At 45.2% G+C, this 16223-nt stretch overlaps 1 non-coding gene across 1 annotated transcript; it reads left to right on the top strand.

Moving 5' to 3' along the window:
• Positions 1–9253: 9253 nt before the first annotated feature.
• Positions 9254–9325, top strand: TRNAE-UUC. The gene has a single exon. It is a non-coding gene; the product is annotated as a tRNA-Glu (tRNA).
• The last annotated feature ends 6898 nt before the right edge of the window (positions 9326–16223 follow it).

Genomic DNA, 16223 nt, shown 5'->3' with positions numbered 1-16223 from the left:
ACCAGTCAGATAAAGCTAGATATGCACTCCCTAACCAACCACATAGGATGGCCTGCTTCTAGTTAGCCTGCCTGTAGCTTCCCCACCAGCCTTCAATCTGGGCGCACCTGCAGCTCTCCCTTTGTTTCACCATAAAACTTACCCTCTCCTGTTCCTGCCTTTGAGTCCCTGCCAGAATGCAAGCAACAGAGGCTGGCAACCTTGCTACAGCGAGCTCTGAACAAATAGCCTTTGCTTTTCTCATTCGGTTGGTCTTCCTTTATTTCCACAGGAATATGCTGCTGCCACCGGGTCGGATTTGTGTGCTGCATGGCTTCCCCCTTGCGTTTCTGTTTCTACTTTAACAAGCATCATTTGTCCTTACCTTGGCATTCTTCCCAGGGGAATAATAGAAAAAAGCTAGATTAACAGCAGTGTCGATGCAAGTCTACTTTTTGAGGGTCACTAAGAAATGCTGTGGATTGTCTCCTTTTAGGTAGGGTGGCAAGAACTCGGGCTCCAACGGAACGGGCAGTGGGAGACAGCACTGTTCTGATGTGGTCTGAATAGCTTTATAATTTTAAAGGATTGCTAAGGGGAAGTTCAACTCCTCTTGACAACCCTGTACTTAGTAGTACATCCTAGTCCTCTTTATAAAAGTTTTATTATCCTAAGAGTGGCTCCAAAGAAATATATTGTGGTTCCACAGTGTCTAATGGTTAGGAACTGTCTTTCAGCTACATGGAAGTTAATTATATGTTCTACTGAACGCCCCCTCTGAAAATCACATTTGCTTAAAGATTTGAGGCAGTACTTAGCCTGCTTTCTAATTTGCTGAGTCTCAGCTATCTATGCCTAATGGCAGGAAACGAAAGTCATAATACATTGACTCTAAGAAGAATTCCAATTTGTCCTTGAGTTTTCTGTTTATAAGGCTAATATGTGCATTGCTAAACGTCCTAGTCCCAGCCTCCAGATGTTTGGGTTGAAGCTGCCACTCTGTGCTTGGGAACAGAAAGTTAACAGCACAGGTTCTGAGAGCAGTGAATGGTCAGCAAACATGACTGACTGATAAGAAATCCTGGTATCTACTCTCCTTGTGCCCTGTGATCACATCAGGTGTTTGACACGCTGTGGCTGCAGAGCCAGCTCCCGTCACAGCGTGGACACACAGTGGGAAGTAAGGCTGGATGTGGAAGCCCACGCTCCTGGGCTTGCATGTGGAGCTTCCTCAGTCACCTCAGCTAACCTCTCGGCATTCCCTTCCTCAGGAGCCTCCGTTCCACGCACACTGTCTGCACACATGCGTGTCTTGTAAGTTCTTACTTCCAGGCTTCTGCTCATGTCACATCCTCACACGCCGTGCTCTCCCCACCACCTACACCTGCCCAAAGGCTCCTCATATTTAGAAGCCCAGCTCAGATTCTACGTACTCTTTGACGTTTCTGCGGTTGCCCTCACAAGAAGTGATCTTCTACCTCTGAATTCTCATAGTGGTTATTGTCCAGACCACCCAGAGTGCCCTTCAATGCACGCATCTGTGTGACTGTCTTCATTCGTTCATGCCCAACAGGGGTTTACAGAATAACCACTAAAGCCCAAGTTTTGTTTGAAGCAGGGGATATATCAGTGATCAAAACAGCAGAAATGTTTGCACTCTGGTAGGACAGATAAATATGTATATACATAAACACAGTATATCATGTGCCAGTAGGTGCTTATGAGAAAAGGCAAAGCAGGAAAAGGCAGGTTACTGAAATTTGGGATAAGGTGGTCAGAGAAAGTCTAAGATAATTTCTAAAGGATTTAGGGGGGTCAGGGAGCGAGCTATGAAGATGGCCCCTGGTATGGAAAGCTCTTTCCTCCCCACACAGGCACAAGGGCCCTGAAGTGACAGCACAGCTAGAGGATGTGAAGGTGACAAGAGAGTAGTGTGGCTGAAGCCTAGTGCATTTGGCCGAGGGGAGATGATAGCTGAGGGAAAGGGTGGTTGCCATGCAGGGCCTTGTAGATCATAGTCTGGATTTTGGCTTCTGTGTGAGATGGGAAGCCATTGGAGAGTTGTGCAGAGAGAAGTGACATGATCTGATTTGTTTTAAAAGAAGCCCTCAGGCTGCAGTGTTGAGAATAGGCTGTGGGGGTGAGGAGCTTGTGGGCTGAAGCTGGAGCGAGACTATTGCGGTGATCCAGGTGAGAGCTGATGGCGACTTGCGTCAGAGGAATAGGCAGAAGTGATCAAATTCTGGATATGTTTTCATGATTGGGCCAATAAGATTTCCTGAGGGATTGGATGGAGAAAGAGAGAATGGAATCAGGGGCAATTCTGGATTTCTGGCCAAAGCAACTTGGAGGGTGTTGCTGCCATTAATGAAAATGGGGACAATGGCAAAAGGAGCAGGCTATGGGGATTGCAGGTGGTGGACGCTCACAGGGTCAGTTTTAAACATGCCCATTTTGGGGGCACCTAGGTAGCTTAGTTGGTTGAGTGTCTGACTCTTGATTTTGGCTCAGGTCATGATCCCAGGGGTGTGGGATCATACTTAAGATTCTCTCGGGGAAACTGGGTGACTTAGCAGGTTAAGCATCTGACTTAGGCTCAGGTCATGATTTCATGGTTCGTGAGTTTGAGCCTCGTGTCAGGCTCTTGGCTGTCACCATAGAGCCCACTTCAAATCCTGTCTCCTCTTTATCTCTGCACCTCCCCCACTCATGCTTACTCTCTCTCTCTCTCAAAAATAAACATTTAAGAAAAGATTCTTTCACTCTGTCCCTCTCCCCTACTCGCGTGCTCTTTTTCTAAAATAAAAAAATAAATAAACGTGCAGTGTAAGATGCTCAGTAGTCCTCCATGTGCAGATCATAAGGAGGCTGTGGCTTCAGCAGGGCAGAATGTCTCCTCATGAATCTGTGCCTAGGTTGCTGATTGCATGAATCAACTAATTAATCATCAGGAAACAATGACTCTGAATAGAGGTTAGGGGAAAGGGTTACAGGATTTTTCATCCTAGACTGAGAGAGGGAAAACATCAATTTGGTTTTGGATAATCGTGAAGGCGGTGTTTCTGAACACTGAAGGTGATGTGAGAGAAGGGGCCAGTGTGCCACCTCTGTGCCAGTGTCAGCGTCTGTGACGCTTTAGATCATGGCATGCTTATTTTCAGTGGTTTAAGAAGAGCCCATAACATCTTTACTCTTTCTCAAAGATGCCATCAGGCGCAGAATGCATGTTGTCGTAGTTGAAGGCATTGTCGTTATTGTTGTCAGTGAGAGTCCCCGGTTCTATGTACTTGGTACAATAGTAGAGGCACTTTGGTAGTAAGAGTCCAGATTCTTGAATTCTTGCTTTCTGCTTCTACTATTTCTAAGTGGTAAGACTTTTAGCAAGTTGCTTAACCTCCCTCTGTTCCAGTTTTCTGACCTGTAAAATAGGAGTAATATTAGTACCTATCACATTGAGTTGTGAGAAATTAAAATGTTAATATATTAAAGTGTTTAGAATTATCTGGCACGTGGCGAATCCTATATGTGATAGCTATTATTTTTATATTAAGCACTGTCAGATATATACCAGGTGCCATGATGAACATTGAACTTGACATAATTCCTGGCTGTGGATCTATTGACAGTAATTGAGACAGATTATCTCAAGGGGGAAGAAGAAAATGAGTTTAGAAAGCTCACTCCACTCAGAACTGCTGGTGGGAAGTTCAGAAATGAACCAGAAATAGTTTTAACCTCCTATACAGCTTGATTTCCACCTAGCATTTAAGTGGCCGAGTAAACTAATTGAAGGTCTCAGAGGGCCATAAATTCAATAGTTGGACAATTGCCACGTAGAAACTACAATGCTGAGCACGCTTTCTAGATGCCAGGCCATGGAGTGCCTGGACTTATACCACCCAGAGTGTGGTTCTCCAGAAAGACGAGAAAAGCTCTGTCTTTGCCCCAGGGCTCATCCGTGGTAGGAAGAAGCATACAGGGAGAATACCTGTCTTCTGTGAGCCTGGCAGACGAAAGGAGGGCATTAGGATAGACAGTGTCTGCGAGGTGGGGAAGGATATTAGCAGACAGCGCTGTGGTTGCTCATTCTATGTTGTAGTTGATCGGGTACTGAGATGATGGCGCACTGAGACTCTTCGTTGCCTCGCCACCCACGTGCTCTCTGAAGACCACAACTATTCCTCTGGGACTGATTGATCGATTCCTGCATGAATGCATGAATCAATGAGCAACCACTTAGACATCTACTGAGTGTTGCTGGTATGTCAGGGAAGGTACCATGCGGTGGAGCTGTGTTTACCTGACTGAGTCGTTTCTTCCTGTGATCTGTTGATTTAAGGGGAAAAATAACCCTTATATGAGGGTCCCCAAGGAAACAAAGATATATTAGGAGATTGATTCAGTCAGTAAATGGTTATGTGTGCCAAGCACCGTGCCAGAAGCTGGGGATACAATAGAATAAGAACTAGACTCTGCCATCAGGAGTTTACAGGCCACCATAGAGAGGGAAGCAGGGAGTTTGTCCAGATTAATGGGGTGCATGCACACAATAGCACCTAACCCATGTTCAGGACTTCAAGGGTATTTCCCCTGAGTCATAGGACGAGCAGGAGTTGCTAGATTTGGGGTGGAGGTGAAGGGCAGAGTTATATAACCTAAGCTAGCCCTGAGGAAGCTGTCATCCCAGTGGTCCCCTGAGCTCAGATCCAGTTTTAGAAACTGAACCTAGTGTTAGTCCATGAAGATTAACTCACCCCAACTGGTCAGCAGGGGCAGGTGCTGTTACCCAGAACAGCTTTGAGGTTAACTGTGTGCCGTTGCTGGGTCTGTGCTGGCCAGAGCTCTGCCCTGGAGAGTGGACTTTAATTGGTGCTTATTTCCAATGCCCTTAGAAAGGGTGACGCCTGGGGCCACTGACATGGAAACCATCCTAACTCCTAAGTGATTGGCAGGCAGGGACCTGAATCGCACCCAGCACTTTGACTAATATAGATGCCCGGCAAGTACAAGATGTTTGGGGCTTTTTCTCGGTATCAAATGAGGCTGGAGTGAGGCAGGCTTAGACGCTTGGGAACAGGAAGAGCTGTTCCTGTGTCAACAAGGAGGCTTGTTTTGTGTGTGCGGAGCTAAAGAAACACAGCTCACTCACTGGGCTGGCTAAACTTCAAAAATTCGTGCGTTTTTTCTCCTCCCAGGAACATTTTGTTCATGCTGGTGGTTAAAAGGGGGAAGCTTTCACATAGATGTGCAGCAGGAAGTATTTAAGTTGGTTAAAAGGAAGGACTATTTGGTAGAATGATTGAGTGCAGGGCTGGGTTCCCAGGGGGATTATGGAGTCCAATTTTTATTCATGGACTTTCCTATTAAATAACTCAAATAATAAGGGTGGCAAGGTATTTTAGCACATGTCACCATTTTATAAAGGCCTGCACTTTGGGATTCAGAGAAAATGGGAGTGACTTATGACCAGCAGGACCCAAGGTGGCCTCATGGGGCTGAGCTGGCTTCAGATTTGGGGTCAGATATGGAGAGAAAAGAGGGGAGGGCAATACAGAGAGAGGTGGGTGAAAGGGTCAGGGCAGGAAAGCATGAGGTACATGTGGGACAGAGCATGGAGGGTGATTTGGAATGTGCTCGCTGAAGAGGGACAGGGGAGAATAACGTTAGCCGGGTATGGGAAGGCTGGATTATGGACGGTGTGAAAGCCCTGGCTAGGGATTTTAGATTTTACCTCTCAGCCTAAAATTGTCAGGAGGCAATAATTAAGCAAGAGTGTACCTTCACAGGGATCAAAGACCTGCAATTCAGGGTACACAGACTTTCGTAGCAACCCAGGTAGTGTCCCACTAGTGAGCAACAGTAGGGATTTTTAAAGCAAAAAGGGAATGCTTGTTTACAAAGAGGTTTTTTTTCTTTTTTAGTTATTTATCTAGAGAGAGAGAGAGAGGGAGAGAAAGAGAGAGAGCACAAATGGGGGAGGAGCAGAGAAACAGAGAATCCCAGGCAGGCTCTTCACTGCCAGTGCGGGGCTTGGACCCACAAACTATGAGATCATGACCTGGGCCGAAGTTGGACACATGACTGAGCCATCCAGGTGCCCCTACAAAGGGTTTTTGATTGGTATTAGTGGCAGGAAGCTAGTCTTCACTGAATGTAATTGGTTGCTAAGGCTCTCACTAAGCAAGCTCTCTTACGGGAACAAATTGTAGATGTTGGGGCTCAGCCCTTGGAATATTTGGAGTTTGGCTCAATTCAAAAGTTCGTGGTTCCTCTAGAGAGGACGTACATAAGGCCTATCTTCTTAATGGCCTTCTAGCTCTATTTTAAAACCCCTTGACATAAGTGACCCCATTTAATTTCACCTTTCACATACTTAGTAGGCAACTAGAAGCCATTTTTTCAGGTTTTTGAGCAGGAAAGGGAGGGAAGTGATGGACATTGTGCTTTAGGGATCATGGTCTGATAGAGACGGTTTTAGGGCACTTAGTTATTTAGTTCAGTGTTTCTCAAACTCCAGTGGCATCAGAGTCACTGCAGGGGTAGTGACAGGGATAATTTGTTGTACGATGGCCAACAGGACTAATAAGAAAACACCTGTCCCCGATTAATGAGGAATGCAGAAGTAATGGGCTATATATTGTTCCTCTGCTAATGCTCTGGGCTCAGATCTCTGGAGAATGATCTCCTCTGAGCCCACGGGTGTAAAATAAACGTCCTGCCTTCCAAGCTCTCTGAGTCCCGCTTGGTTCTTCTGCCGGGTGATCCAGACCAGATTTCCATAAAGAGTGCTGGTTAAAATTCAGACTCCCAGGTCCCCACTCCCAGAGGTTCTTGTTCAGAGTTCTGAGTAGAGTTAGGAATCTGCAGTTTTACTCTGCCACTGGTGATGCTGGTGCAAGACCCCACCGGGAGAACACTGTTGGCCTCCTGGGAGACACTGTCTACAGGCCACAAGCAGGGAAGCCTCTGGTAAAGCCATCGAGAACCACTGAGAAAGAGAGTCAGCTCTAGAACACACTCAGGGCTAGAAAGCAGGAAGCCGACTTCTGACAGTACCAGTTTAGTAGAAACTTTCAGTTCCCTATTCTCTTGCCCTCCGTACACTCCGATCTTGGAGGGCCTTGGAGCCTAAGAAGGAAGAAGGCCATGGAGTGAAATAAGAAGTGGGTCACACCCTGTTCCCTCGACAGTAGACCTTGGCCCAGTGTTGTGCTGGTAAATATTTAACCAGTACACCACTAACTTTTAATCAGCACACCATCTCCCAAGGTAAAAACCCTGCCTTGGTGCATTTGCCTATTTCTGTGGTGCAATATTCCCAGCATGGCTATTTCAGAACACCAGTGTGATGTCACTGAACAGAGTTGAGAGGAGCCCACAGTTGGATCATATGAGCTGATAGGAGCCAGAACCTGCTCACACCAGTGTTCCCAGCCTGAAATCATGCTCAAGCTGGGATGGTAGGGCAGAACTACTAGAATGAAGATTGAGTTGTTGAAAAGCATATCGTCCTGGACTGCACCTTTTTTTGTAAAGTGACCATAGGCTTTCTGTTGGTGCCCATGTTTTCACCCAGTGGCAAGGAGAAAAACTGAATAAATTTCAGCTTGGGGATAGTCAGAGACAAAATAAAATTGCATTTTGGCTGTATCCTAAAGATAGTGCCTGTCCAACATATGGGTAATGCTGGGAACTTTTATCTTAAAAACTTGCAAGATAATTAAAAAAAATATATCATCAAATGGAAATACAAAGCAAAGGTACATGAGAAATCTTGGCCCTAAATTGAGAAGCAGAAGATGTAAGGAATTTTGTAATTAATGAGGTTCATTTTGGAGACTTTGATTTAGTGTTCTCAAACAGATGTCCCCAAAAGGAAGACAACTGTGTCACTGATTAAAAAAACAAACCAATGAAACTGCTCAAAGATGCTAACATAGTACAGGAAGAACCACCAAAGACTGGGATAAGGCCTCTCTCATAGGTATAATGTGAGGATTACTAGAGCAGACGTATTTGAATGTGTCTAACACACACAGTAGGTCTGTAGTCAGTAAGTTCTAGTTTTTCTTCAGCTTCATTAAGTTCCGGTGGTGTTGGGTTAGGTTCCCTCCTTGTTAAGGAGCTTCATCTGTGTTAATACATGCCAGGCAGGATAGTTTCTATTCCAGGTCTCTCGTCGCCCCTCCCCTCTTACTGATGAATGCCACAATTGAAGCCTTAGAGAGCCTCAGTGAGGGGGAGAGCCAGGGCCAGCCACGTTCCTTTGGCAGGTGGGGAGTGGGCTTTTAAATGGGCTCCAAAGTGTCCGCCGCTTGCAAAAACAACTTCTGTGTAGTTTAAGCCACAACGAGGACACCAGAACCATAGCTCCCCTACCCTGGCTGTCCCGAATAACTGACTCTTTGTACTTGCCTAATCCAAACAGTAGATCGCTAACTCATACGCTGCTCCCCATGAAATGCTCCTTCAACCTGAGGACGGGTTGGAAACCACAAAGAATTTCCATCAACCAGGACTGCTTGCACAGGAGGGGCTTTCTCCAGGTTTATAAGCTACTTTTGCAAACCACCATCGCCTACTTTTGGTGACACAAATCCTGCCTTTGACCGTTGAGTCAACAGGACCTGGAATGTTTCGGGCTTGCAGGCGGCCCTTGTTCCCGTTTCTTGGTAGGAAAGATCAACTTTCCGCAGCCGGGCCGGAGCCAGCCCCGAGCAGGTCGGCGAGGTGGGGCGCCCGGCCGGCTCACTCCAGCGCAGGAGCGCCGGCGCGCAGCGTCTCCCGAAGCGGAGGCCCCGCGCGGCGGGCTCCGTGCGGCTACTGTGCGGCTGGGACTCACTCGCGGGACAGCCACCCTCGGGGTCAGCGCGCCCGCTCCAGTCTGGCCTCCGCGGTGGCGGTGTGACGACTCCACGCGGCACTGGTTTCTTATTCCCGAGTCTAAGCCTCAAACACCAGTCCTTTTGCACCCTGCGGGATTTCCTGTGCGGAACTAGGAACAATGACTCATCCAATCTGGGGTGTACTTGGGTTTAGACGTGCTGTCTAGAACCAGGAGACTGGATGAGATCACAAAGGACGCGAGAGTGGAAAGATTTCAGTGGCCCTCTGCCAGGAACGGAGTAGGGCTCGGGCTGGAAAGGGTTAAAGGGTTTTAGGATTTCCCGCAGGCGCAGAAACAGATCTGACTCCTAAGATGTGTTTGGGCGGCGCTGGCGGAAGCCGCTCTGAACGACTCAATTTACCTACATGTACAGCGACACTCGTCGTCTCCCACATGGTCTAGCGGTTAGGATTCCTGGTTTTCACCCAGGCGGCCCGGGTTCGACTCCCGGTGTGGGAACGCCAAGTCTTTTAGGAAAAAGAAAAATCAATCTAGGCCCTCAACCAGGAGAAGCCTCATGTTTTTAAAAAACGCGGTAACCCGGAAAGCTTTGGGGCTGAAGGGAATCAGGGCCTCCCACCCTTAACCCGGTGCAGCTGGCGGAAAGGCTGTAGCTGCCAGCAGTGAGAAGTTGGCATTGGGACCCAAGTAAAGAAAATGGTTCCCGAACGAAGATACGTGTTCCAGCTGGTACTACGGATGTAATTGCTCCTTTTACTGTGGACATGGAGCAAATGACCAAAAAAGTGCTCTTCTTTGAAAGCAAAAGAAAAGATGCATTTTGGGACATTTTAAGGCTGAAAAGTTGCCTAAAGCCATTCCATTAAGGAGAGCAAGATTGCCAGAAAAGACATACTATTAAGGACAGATGTAGTTCAGCGTCCAGTCCGCAGCGTTTGCGATTCAAAGAGCTCACTAAACCAGTTATGTGGAGAGGGAGAAGGAAGGGAAAAGAAACTTAGGTTACTATAAATATGGAGGAATGAGGCGACGGCAAAAACCCAAAAAAATCCCCACTTACTTCTCATGCCCTAACGTTTCTTTGACACATTCTGTTTTAAAAATGTCTGGAACTCATGATATGCAGAGCTAGAATTAGGAATCTTTGTATTCAAGACAGCTTCCAACTGTTACCCAAAGAAGTGTTTCCTCTGCTGTAATCATTTATCTTGCTTACTTCTCCAAACACTTGCCATTTGGAAAATTCTCAAGGCGTTCAGAAGTCACACTCCTTTCCCACTGGTATTGAATTTTTTGAAGTTTTCGTAGTTGTTCCCAGACTGCCACTAACACTGAAGAATAACTGTGAAAAAAACTTTGTGTCCATGTGACTTTGAAATTTGCGCTCTTTTTAAAGTCCTTTGGGATTCTAAGGGATACAAAAACAAATATTCCTCATGAGAATATTACTAAGTGCAAATATATATTTATTCAAAGTTCCTAATAAAGGGCTTGGAGGAGAGATTTATCATCTGTAGGTAATCTGCATTTATGGAATCATGTAGGACAGAATTGATAGGAAAATAAAAGGCCCAATCATCATAATAGGTAATATTTACTGAGCACTTGCTATGAACAAAGCTAAATGCTTTATATACTTTTTTCAATTTGATCCTTATTTTGTGATGAATATTATTATTGCCTCCATTAGTCAGGGGCGCAGTAGAAAACTTATGACAAATTGTTAGCAGAGAATTTGATAAAGGGACTATTGAAGGTTTATTTAGGGTTTAGGGAAACAAAGGATAGTGCATTAGTCCTCAGGGCTCTTGGTTCTAAATGGGTAAGGGGAGGGAGGGCTGCTGATGGAGAGAGCTGCCAGGGGGGAGCTGTGCTTTTTTGTTTTTAAAATTTGCCTTTATCTAGCACGTGAGTTCCATTAACATAAAGGCTGTCAAATGTACTCATCGTATAAATAATTCATTTTCATGAAATAGATTTGGGGCTCACAAGGATTTGACAAGGGCTTTCTTTTTAAGTACATAATTTATTTATTTAAATTCAAGTTAGTTAACATACGGTTGTAGTATTGATTTCAGGAGTAGAACCCAGTGATTCATCACCTACATACTTAGATGCCTATGATTCATGAAACTCAGTCCATAGGTGATACTTCTAAAGACTTGCTTAGTAAGATGAAAGAGTTTAACTTTGTGGAGAGATGGTTGTTTGAGTTATATTCAGCATTTTTATAGCCTTGCATTTTTGTAAAACATTTTGCTATAATTTTCATTAAGCATCCTCATAATCAGTCTTTAGATTAACAGTGTATTTGAGCTCCAAATGTCCTTAACAGTCACTTAATTGAGCCCCTTACTTTAGTCGTGAAGCACCAGGTCTGGGATTTTATTCCTCCGATTCCTTGGTATTGGACTTTAGATTTATCTGTAAAAAAATGGAATCTCTGTGTGGTGTCCTGACCAGACACCACTCTGCAAAATACGGTCTTCAGGGAAGGGGATTGGGTGCAAGAAAGATTAATTTCTGAATTTTGTATCAGGCTTTTGGTCAGTGTTCACAGAGTAGCTACATGAACATAGTCATAACAATTTTTGAGGTTTTTAAAAATACATTATATAAACATTTCTAGAAAGTGAGGATCCTTACTTGGGATATTTGAAGTAGTCACAGGTTCTCAATATGCTTCCAGTTTTGCATATAGTCATAAACTCTGAGGGAGTCTGCATGAAGATTGCTGTATGCGCATCCACATGTGTATTTATAGTCATATAGATTTGTATGTATCTTCCCTCAGAGAGCTATGCTGCATGCAAAATATATCTCAATCACAACATTAAAAATTAATATAGGAGAGAGAAGGCAAGTGTAAAATTTAACTCACCCACGTTTTAAAGCTGAATAAGTTGGAAAAACACTGAATACTTGGAAAATCACTGGAACAAATAATCAAAAAATCAATTTGCAAACACCTAGAAGACCACAGGGTACTGGGTAATCAGCACACATAGCTTTGTGAAAAACAAAGCGTATCGGGTAAATCTAATTTCCTTCTGTCCCAGAGTGACAGGCACAGTGGATGGGGAGAGCAGTCAAGATAATCTATCCTGATTTAAATGTTTTTAAAGTTTATTTTTGAGAGAGACAGAGACAACATGAGCAAGGGAGGGGCAGAGAGAGGGAGAGAGAATCTCAAGGAGGCTCCACACTGTCAGTACAGAGTCTGATATGGGGCTTGAACTCACAAAACTGTGAGATCATGACCTGGGCCAAAACCAAGAGTTGGACATTTAACTGACGGAGCCACCCAGGTGCCCCTAGTTTATCCTGATTTAAGAAACCCTAGGATTCTGCACTTTGTTGTGTATTCATGAAGAAAACGTAGGGAAGGCTATTGCCATCTGGCAGGGACACATCAAGGTTCAGGGCTGGGCTTCACCCAGATTGGGCAATTTATACTCAGTCTATACAAAAATGACCTTGCTCTTCCCAATCCTTGCTTGGATTCCTTAAAGCGTCATTCAGGTGTTGTTCACGTAAATGACTTCATCTGTTCTTCAGCTTCCTGGACTCTAGAATGGGGATAATAATAGGACCCACCTCATGGCATTGTGCACATTATATCAGAATGTGTGTGTAAAGGGCTTGGCCCAGGTTGGGCTCAGGGGCCGCGGGTTGCCCTCGCCATCAGCATGAATGTCATCATCATTACCACATTTGGTTCCTCTTTCTCCTCTACTCCTATTCACAACATTAAATCTGATCTTTTCAATGGTGCCCATGTATGTTGGCACCTATTTCTCCTGTCGCTGTGGAGGGTCAGATCATCTTGCTCCTTGGACTGTTGGAAAAGGTGCCAGCGGGTTCCTCTGTCCCCATCTCACCCCTGTCTTCAGCTCACATTCTACCTCTTTGCCTGCTGTGAGCTCCCAACCTACCTTTGTAGCCTAATTCCTACGTGTTCCCTCCGTGCATCACACTGGGTCCTGTCTCTGCTTTTACTTTACTGAAATGCTCTTGTGCCCTTTCTCCAAATATCTGCATCTTACCCATCCTTTCAGGCTTACTTCACATGTCATGTCCTTCACAGAACTTCCCCTCCTTTTCCTGCCACTGGAAACCTCTTACACCTCATAGTATCCTGAGTACCTCTCCTCCAGTACTTATTCCTCTCTAACTTTAGGTCTTCGCTTAGATGTCATTTCCTCTGCAGGTCTGCCTTGCCCCACCAAGAGTCGGTGAGATGCTCCGCTCTGCCCGTTTCTCTCTCGCTGCATTTACCGCACTTGCTGTGGTCCCACTAGATGACAGGCTCTGAGAGCAGCGCCCTGCACACAGCAAATACTTAATAAACATGTGTTGAGGGAACACCGTGAGAGAACGTGTGAGCCGGACAAGGACTGTATTGTCCTAAGGAACACCTTAGGTTCTAAGTTACAGAAAGCCACTGGAACTAGTTGGCTTATATAACAGAACTGTGGGAAGAGGAGTAGTGAGGCTGGTCTCGAGAACAACCAGAGCCAGTGTTCTCTCTGTCTCTCTGTCTCTGTCTATCTCTCTCTCTCTCTCTCTCTCTCTGTCAGATTAGCTCTCATCTCTTATGGACCAGCCGCTTCCACCTGGCAAGGGATCTGGAGACATATTCATTTGGCACAGCTTCCCCAGCCAAGAGGGAAGGCCCTTCTCAGTTTCTGTTGAAAGTGCTGGTGTGGAGTTGGGCCCCACCCGGGCCTTGTGCCCTCCGATGGCTGATTCTCCGATGGCATTGTGGTCAGCAGCCCTCTCTGGAATCACATGGTGGAGAGGAAGGAGAGATAGGCATTAAAATTAAGCCAGAAAAATTAAATAGTAGTGATGGTGGCCCCATTTTGTGAATGCACTAAAAACCTCTCAATTGTGAAAGACTGAATTTATGGTATGTGAATTATATCTCAATAAAAAGGAATAGAAAAAAGTAAGCCAGAGATAAAAATCTTTCTGGCAAAATAAACATTTTTATATTTCTTTTATTTGAGCCACTCATTTATTCAGCCAACATTTATAGTGTGCCTATTATGTGCCAGCACTGACCTAGCTTTACATTTTAGTTGGGGGACTCACACACACATACACAAATCAGGCAAGAAGTTTGGATTTCAGGGACATGTAGGTGGTTCAGTCCTTTGAGCCTCTGACTTCAGCTCAGGGCATAATCTCACAGTTGATAGGTTCAAGCCCTACATCAGGCTGGGGCTCAGGCTGGCTGCTATCAGCACAGAGCCTGCTTCAGATCCTCAGTTTCCCCCTCTCCCTGCCCCTCTCCCACTTGTGCACTCCCCAAAATAAATAATATTGAAAAAAAATTTAAATATTATAAAAAAGAAGTTTGGATTGCATTCTCAATGTAGTGAGAAATCTCTGGGGGTTTTAAGCATGGAAAGAGTTCCACCCCAGGGTGAGACTCCCTGGCTTCGAGAATTTTTTTGCTTGGCCCTATGCTTGGGGTCAGTACCAACCACACTTTTGTAGGAAGATGAGAATGTTTTAACAGGTCTTTCAAGATGGCTTTGATAACCTCATTTTCAGAATTTGGCAACTTTGTCATAAAATAAAGTTTCCTTTTGGGCTAACCTAGATAACATTACACTTTGCTTTCGGTCCATTTGCCTGAAGTCAACCAAATTGCAAAGTTTGTAGTCCCCAGGACTGCCATCACTTTGTTGTTATTTTTTAATTTTTAAATTACTTATTTTTGAGAGAGAGAGAGAGTGAGCACGAGCAGGGGAGGGGCAGAGAGAGAGGAGACATAGAATCTGAAGCAGGCTCCAGGCTCTGAGCTGTCAGCACAGAGCCTGACATGGGACTCAAACCTATGAACTGAGATCATGACCTGAGCCAAAGTCGGACACCTCACAGACTGAGCCACCCAGGCACTCCAAGACTGCCCTTACTTTGGACACCAACTACAAGTTTAGGGGACTCACCAAAAGCACCCCTATGTTTGATGCTGTGCTAGAAGGACCACAGAACTCACTGAAATCAGTAGCACTCATGGTTATGGTTTATTGTAGGGAAAAGATGCAGAATGAAACCATCCAAAGGAAGAGACACACAGGGCAGAGTCTGGGACAGTTCCCAACGCCAAACTTCCGTTGCGTTCTCTCTGCGCAGAATCAGGATGCATCACCCTCCCAGTACTGGTGTGTGACAGTATGCATTGAATTTTGCCAACCAGAGAAGTTCATTAGTTTTTGGGGACTTTATTGTGTAGCATGATTGATTGACCACCTACGTGGTTGAATCAATCTCCAGGTTGACTGATAACAAGTGGCCCAGAGCCCTGACCCTAAGTCACATGGTCTTTCTGGCAGCGTTAGCTCCTTGCTAAAATTATCAGGTGTGTCCAGCACCTGCTCCTAAAGAAAGACATTCCTATCAGGTATGACACAGATTACTTCCCAGAAGCTGAGGGAAAAGGCCAGACCTCTTTCTGGGCAAGTCCAAATTTTTTTTAAATTTGTTTTTTAAATTTACATCCCAGTCAGCATACTGTGCATCAATGATTTCAGGAGTAGATTCCTTAACGCCCTTTACCCATGTAGCCCATCCCCTCTCCCATAACCCCTCCAGCAACCCTCTGTTTGTTCTCCATATTTAAGAGTCTCTTATGTTTTATCTACCTCCCTGTTTTTATTGTGTTTCCCTTTCCTTTTGTTCATCTGTTCTAGGTCCAAATTCTTCATTACACATCATTGTTTTCTCCCTAAGTTTCTCTTCTTTAGAGATAGAGGAGAGACTCCCCCTGTCTCTGCCCCTCCCCCACTCATGCTCTGTTTCTGTCTCAATAATAAATAAACATAAAAATTTTTTTTTCCGTAATATTTTATTGTCAAATTGTTTTCCATACAACACCCAGTGCTCTTCCCCGTAAGTGCCCTCCACCATCACCACCACCTCTTTTCCCCCCTCCCCTTCCCCTTCAACCCTCAGTTCATTCTCAGCATTCAATAGTCTCTCAAGTTTTGCATCCCTCTCTCTCCCCAACTCTCTCTCCCTTCTCCGCTCCCCCTGGTTCTCCATTAGGTCTCTCTTGTTTTCCTGCTAGACCTATGAGTGCAAACATATTGTTTCTGTCCTTCTCTGCCTGGCTTACTTCACTCAGCATAACATCCTCAAGGTCCATCCACTTTCCTAAAAAGGGCCATATGTCATTCCCACTCATTGCCATGTAGTACTCCATCGTGAATATATACCACATCTTCTTGATCCATTCGTCAGGTGATGGACATTTTGGCTCCTTCCATGTTTTGGCTATTGTTGACATTGCTGCTATGAACATTGGGGTACATGTGCTCCTATGCATCAGCATTTCTGTCTCTCTTGGGTAAATCCCCAGCAATGCTATTGCTGGGTCATAAGG

The sequence above is a fragment of the Suricata suricatta genome, chromosome 4, assembly GCF_006229205.1.
Source record: "Suricata suricatta isolate VVHF042 chromosome 4, meerkat_22Aug2017_6uvM2_HiC, whole genome shotgun sequence".
Taxonomy (NCBI): domain Eukaryota; kingdom Metazoa; phylum Chordata; class Mammalia; order Carnivora; family Herpestidae; genus Suricata; species Suricata suricatta.
The sequence above is the reverse complement of the archived record's forward strand: the minus strand, read 5'-3'. Positions and strand labels throughout refer to the sequence as shown.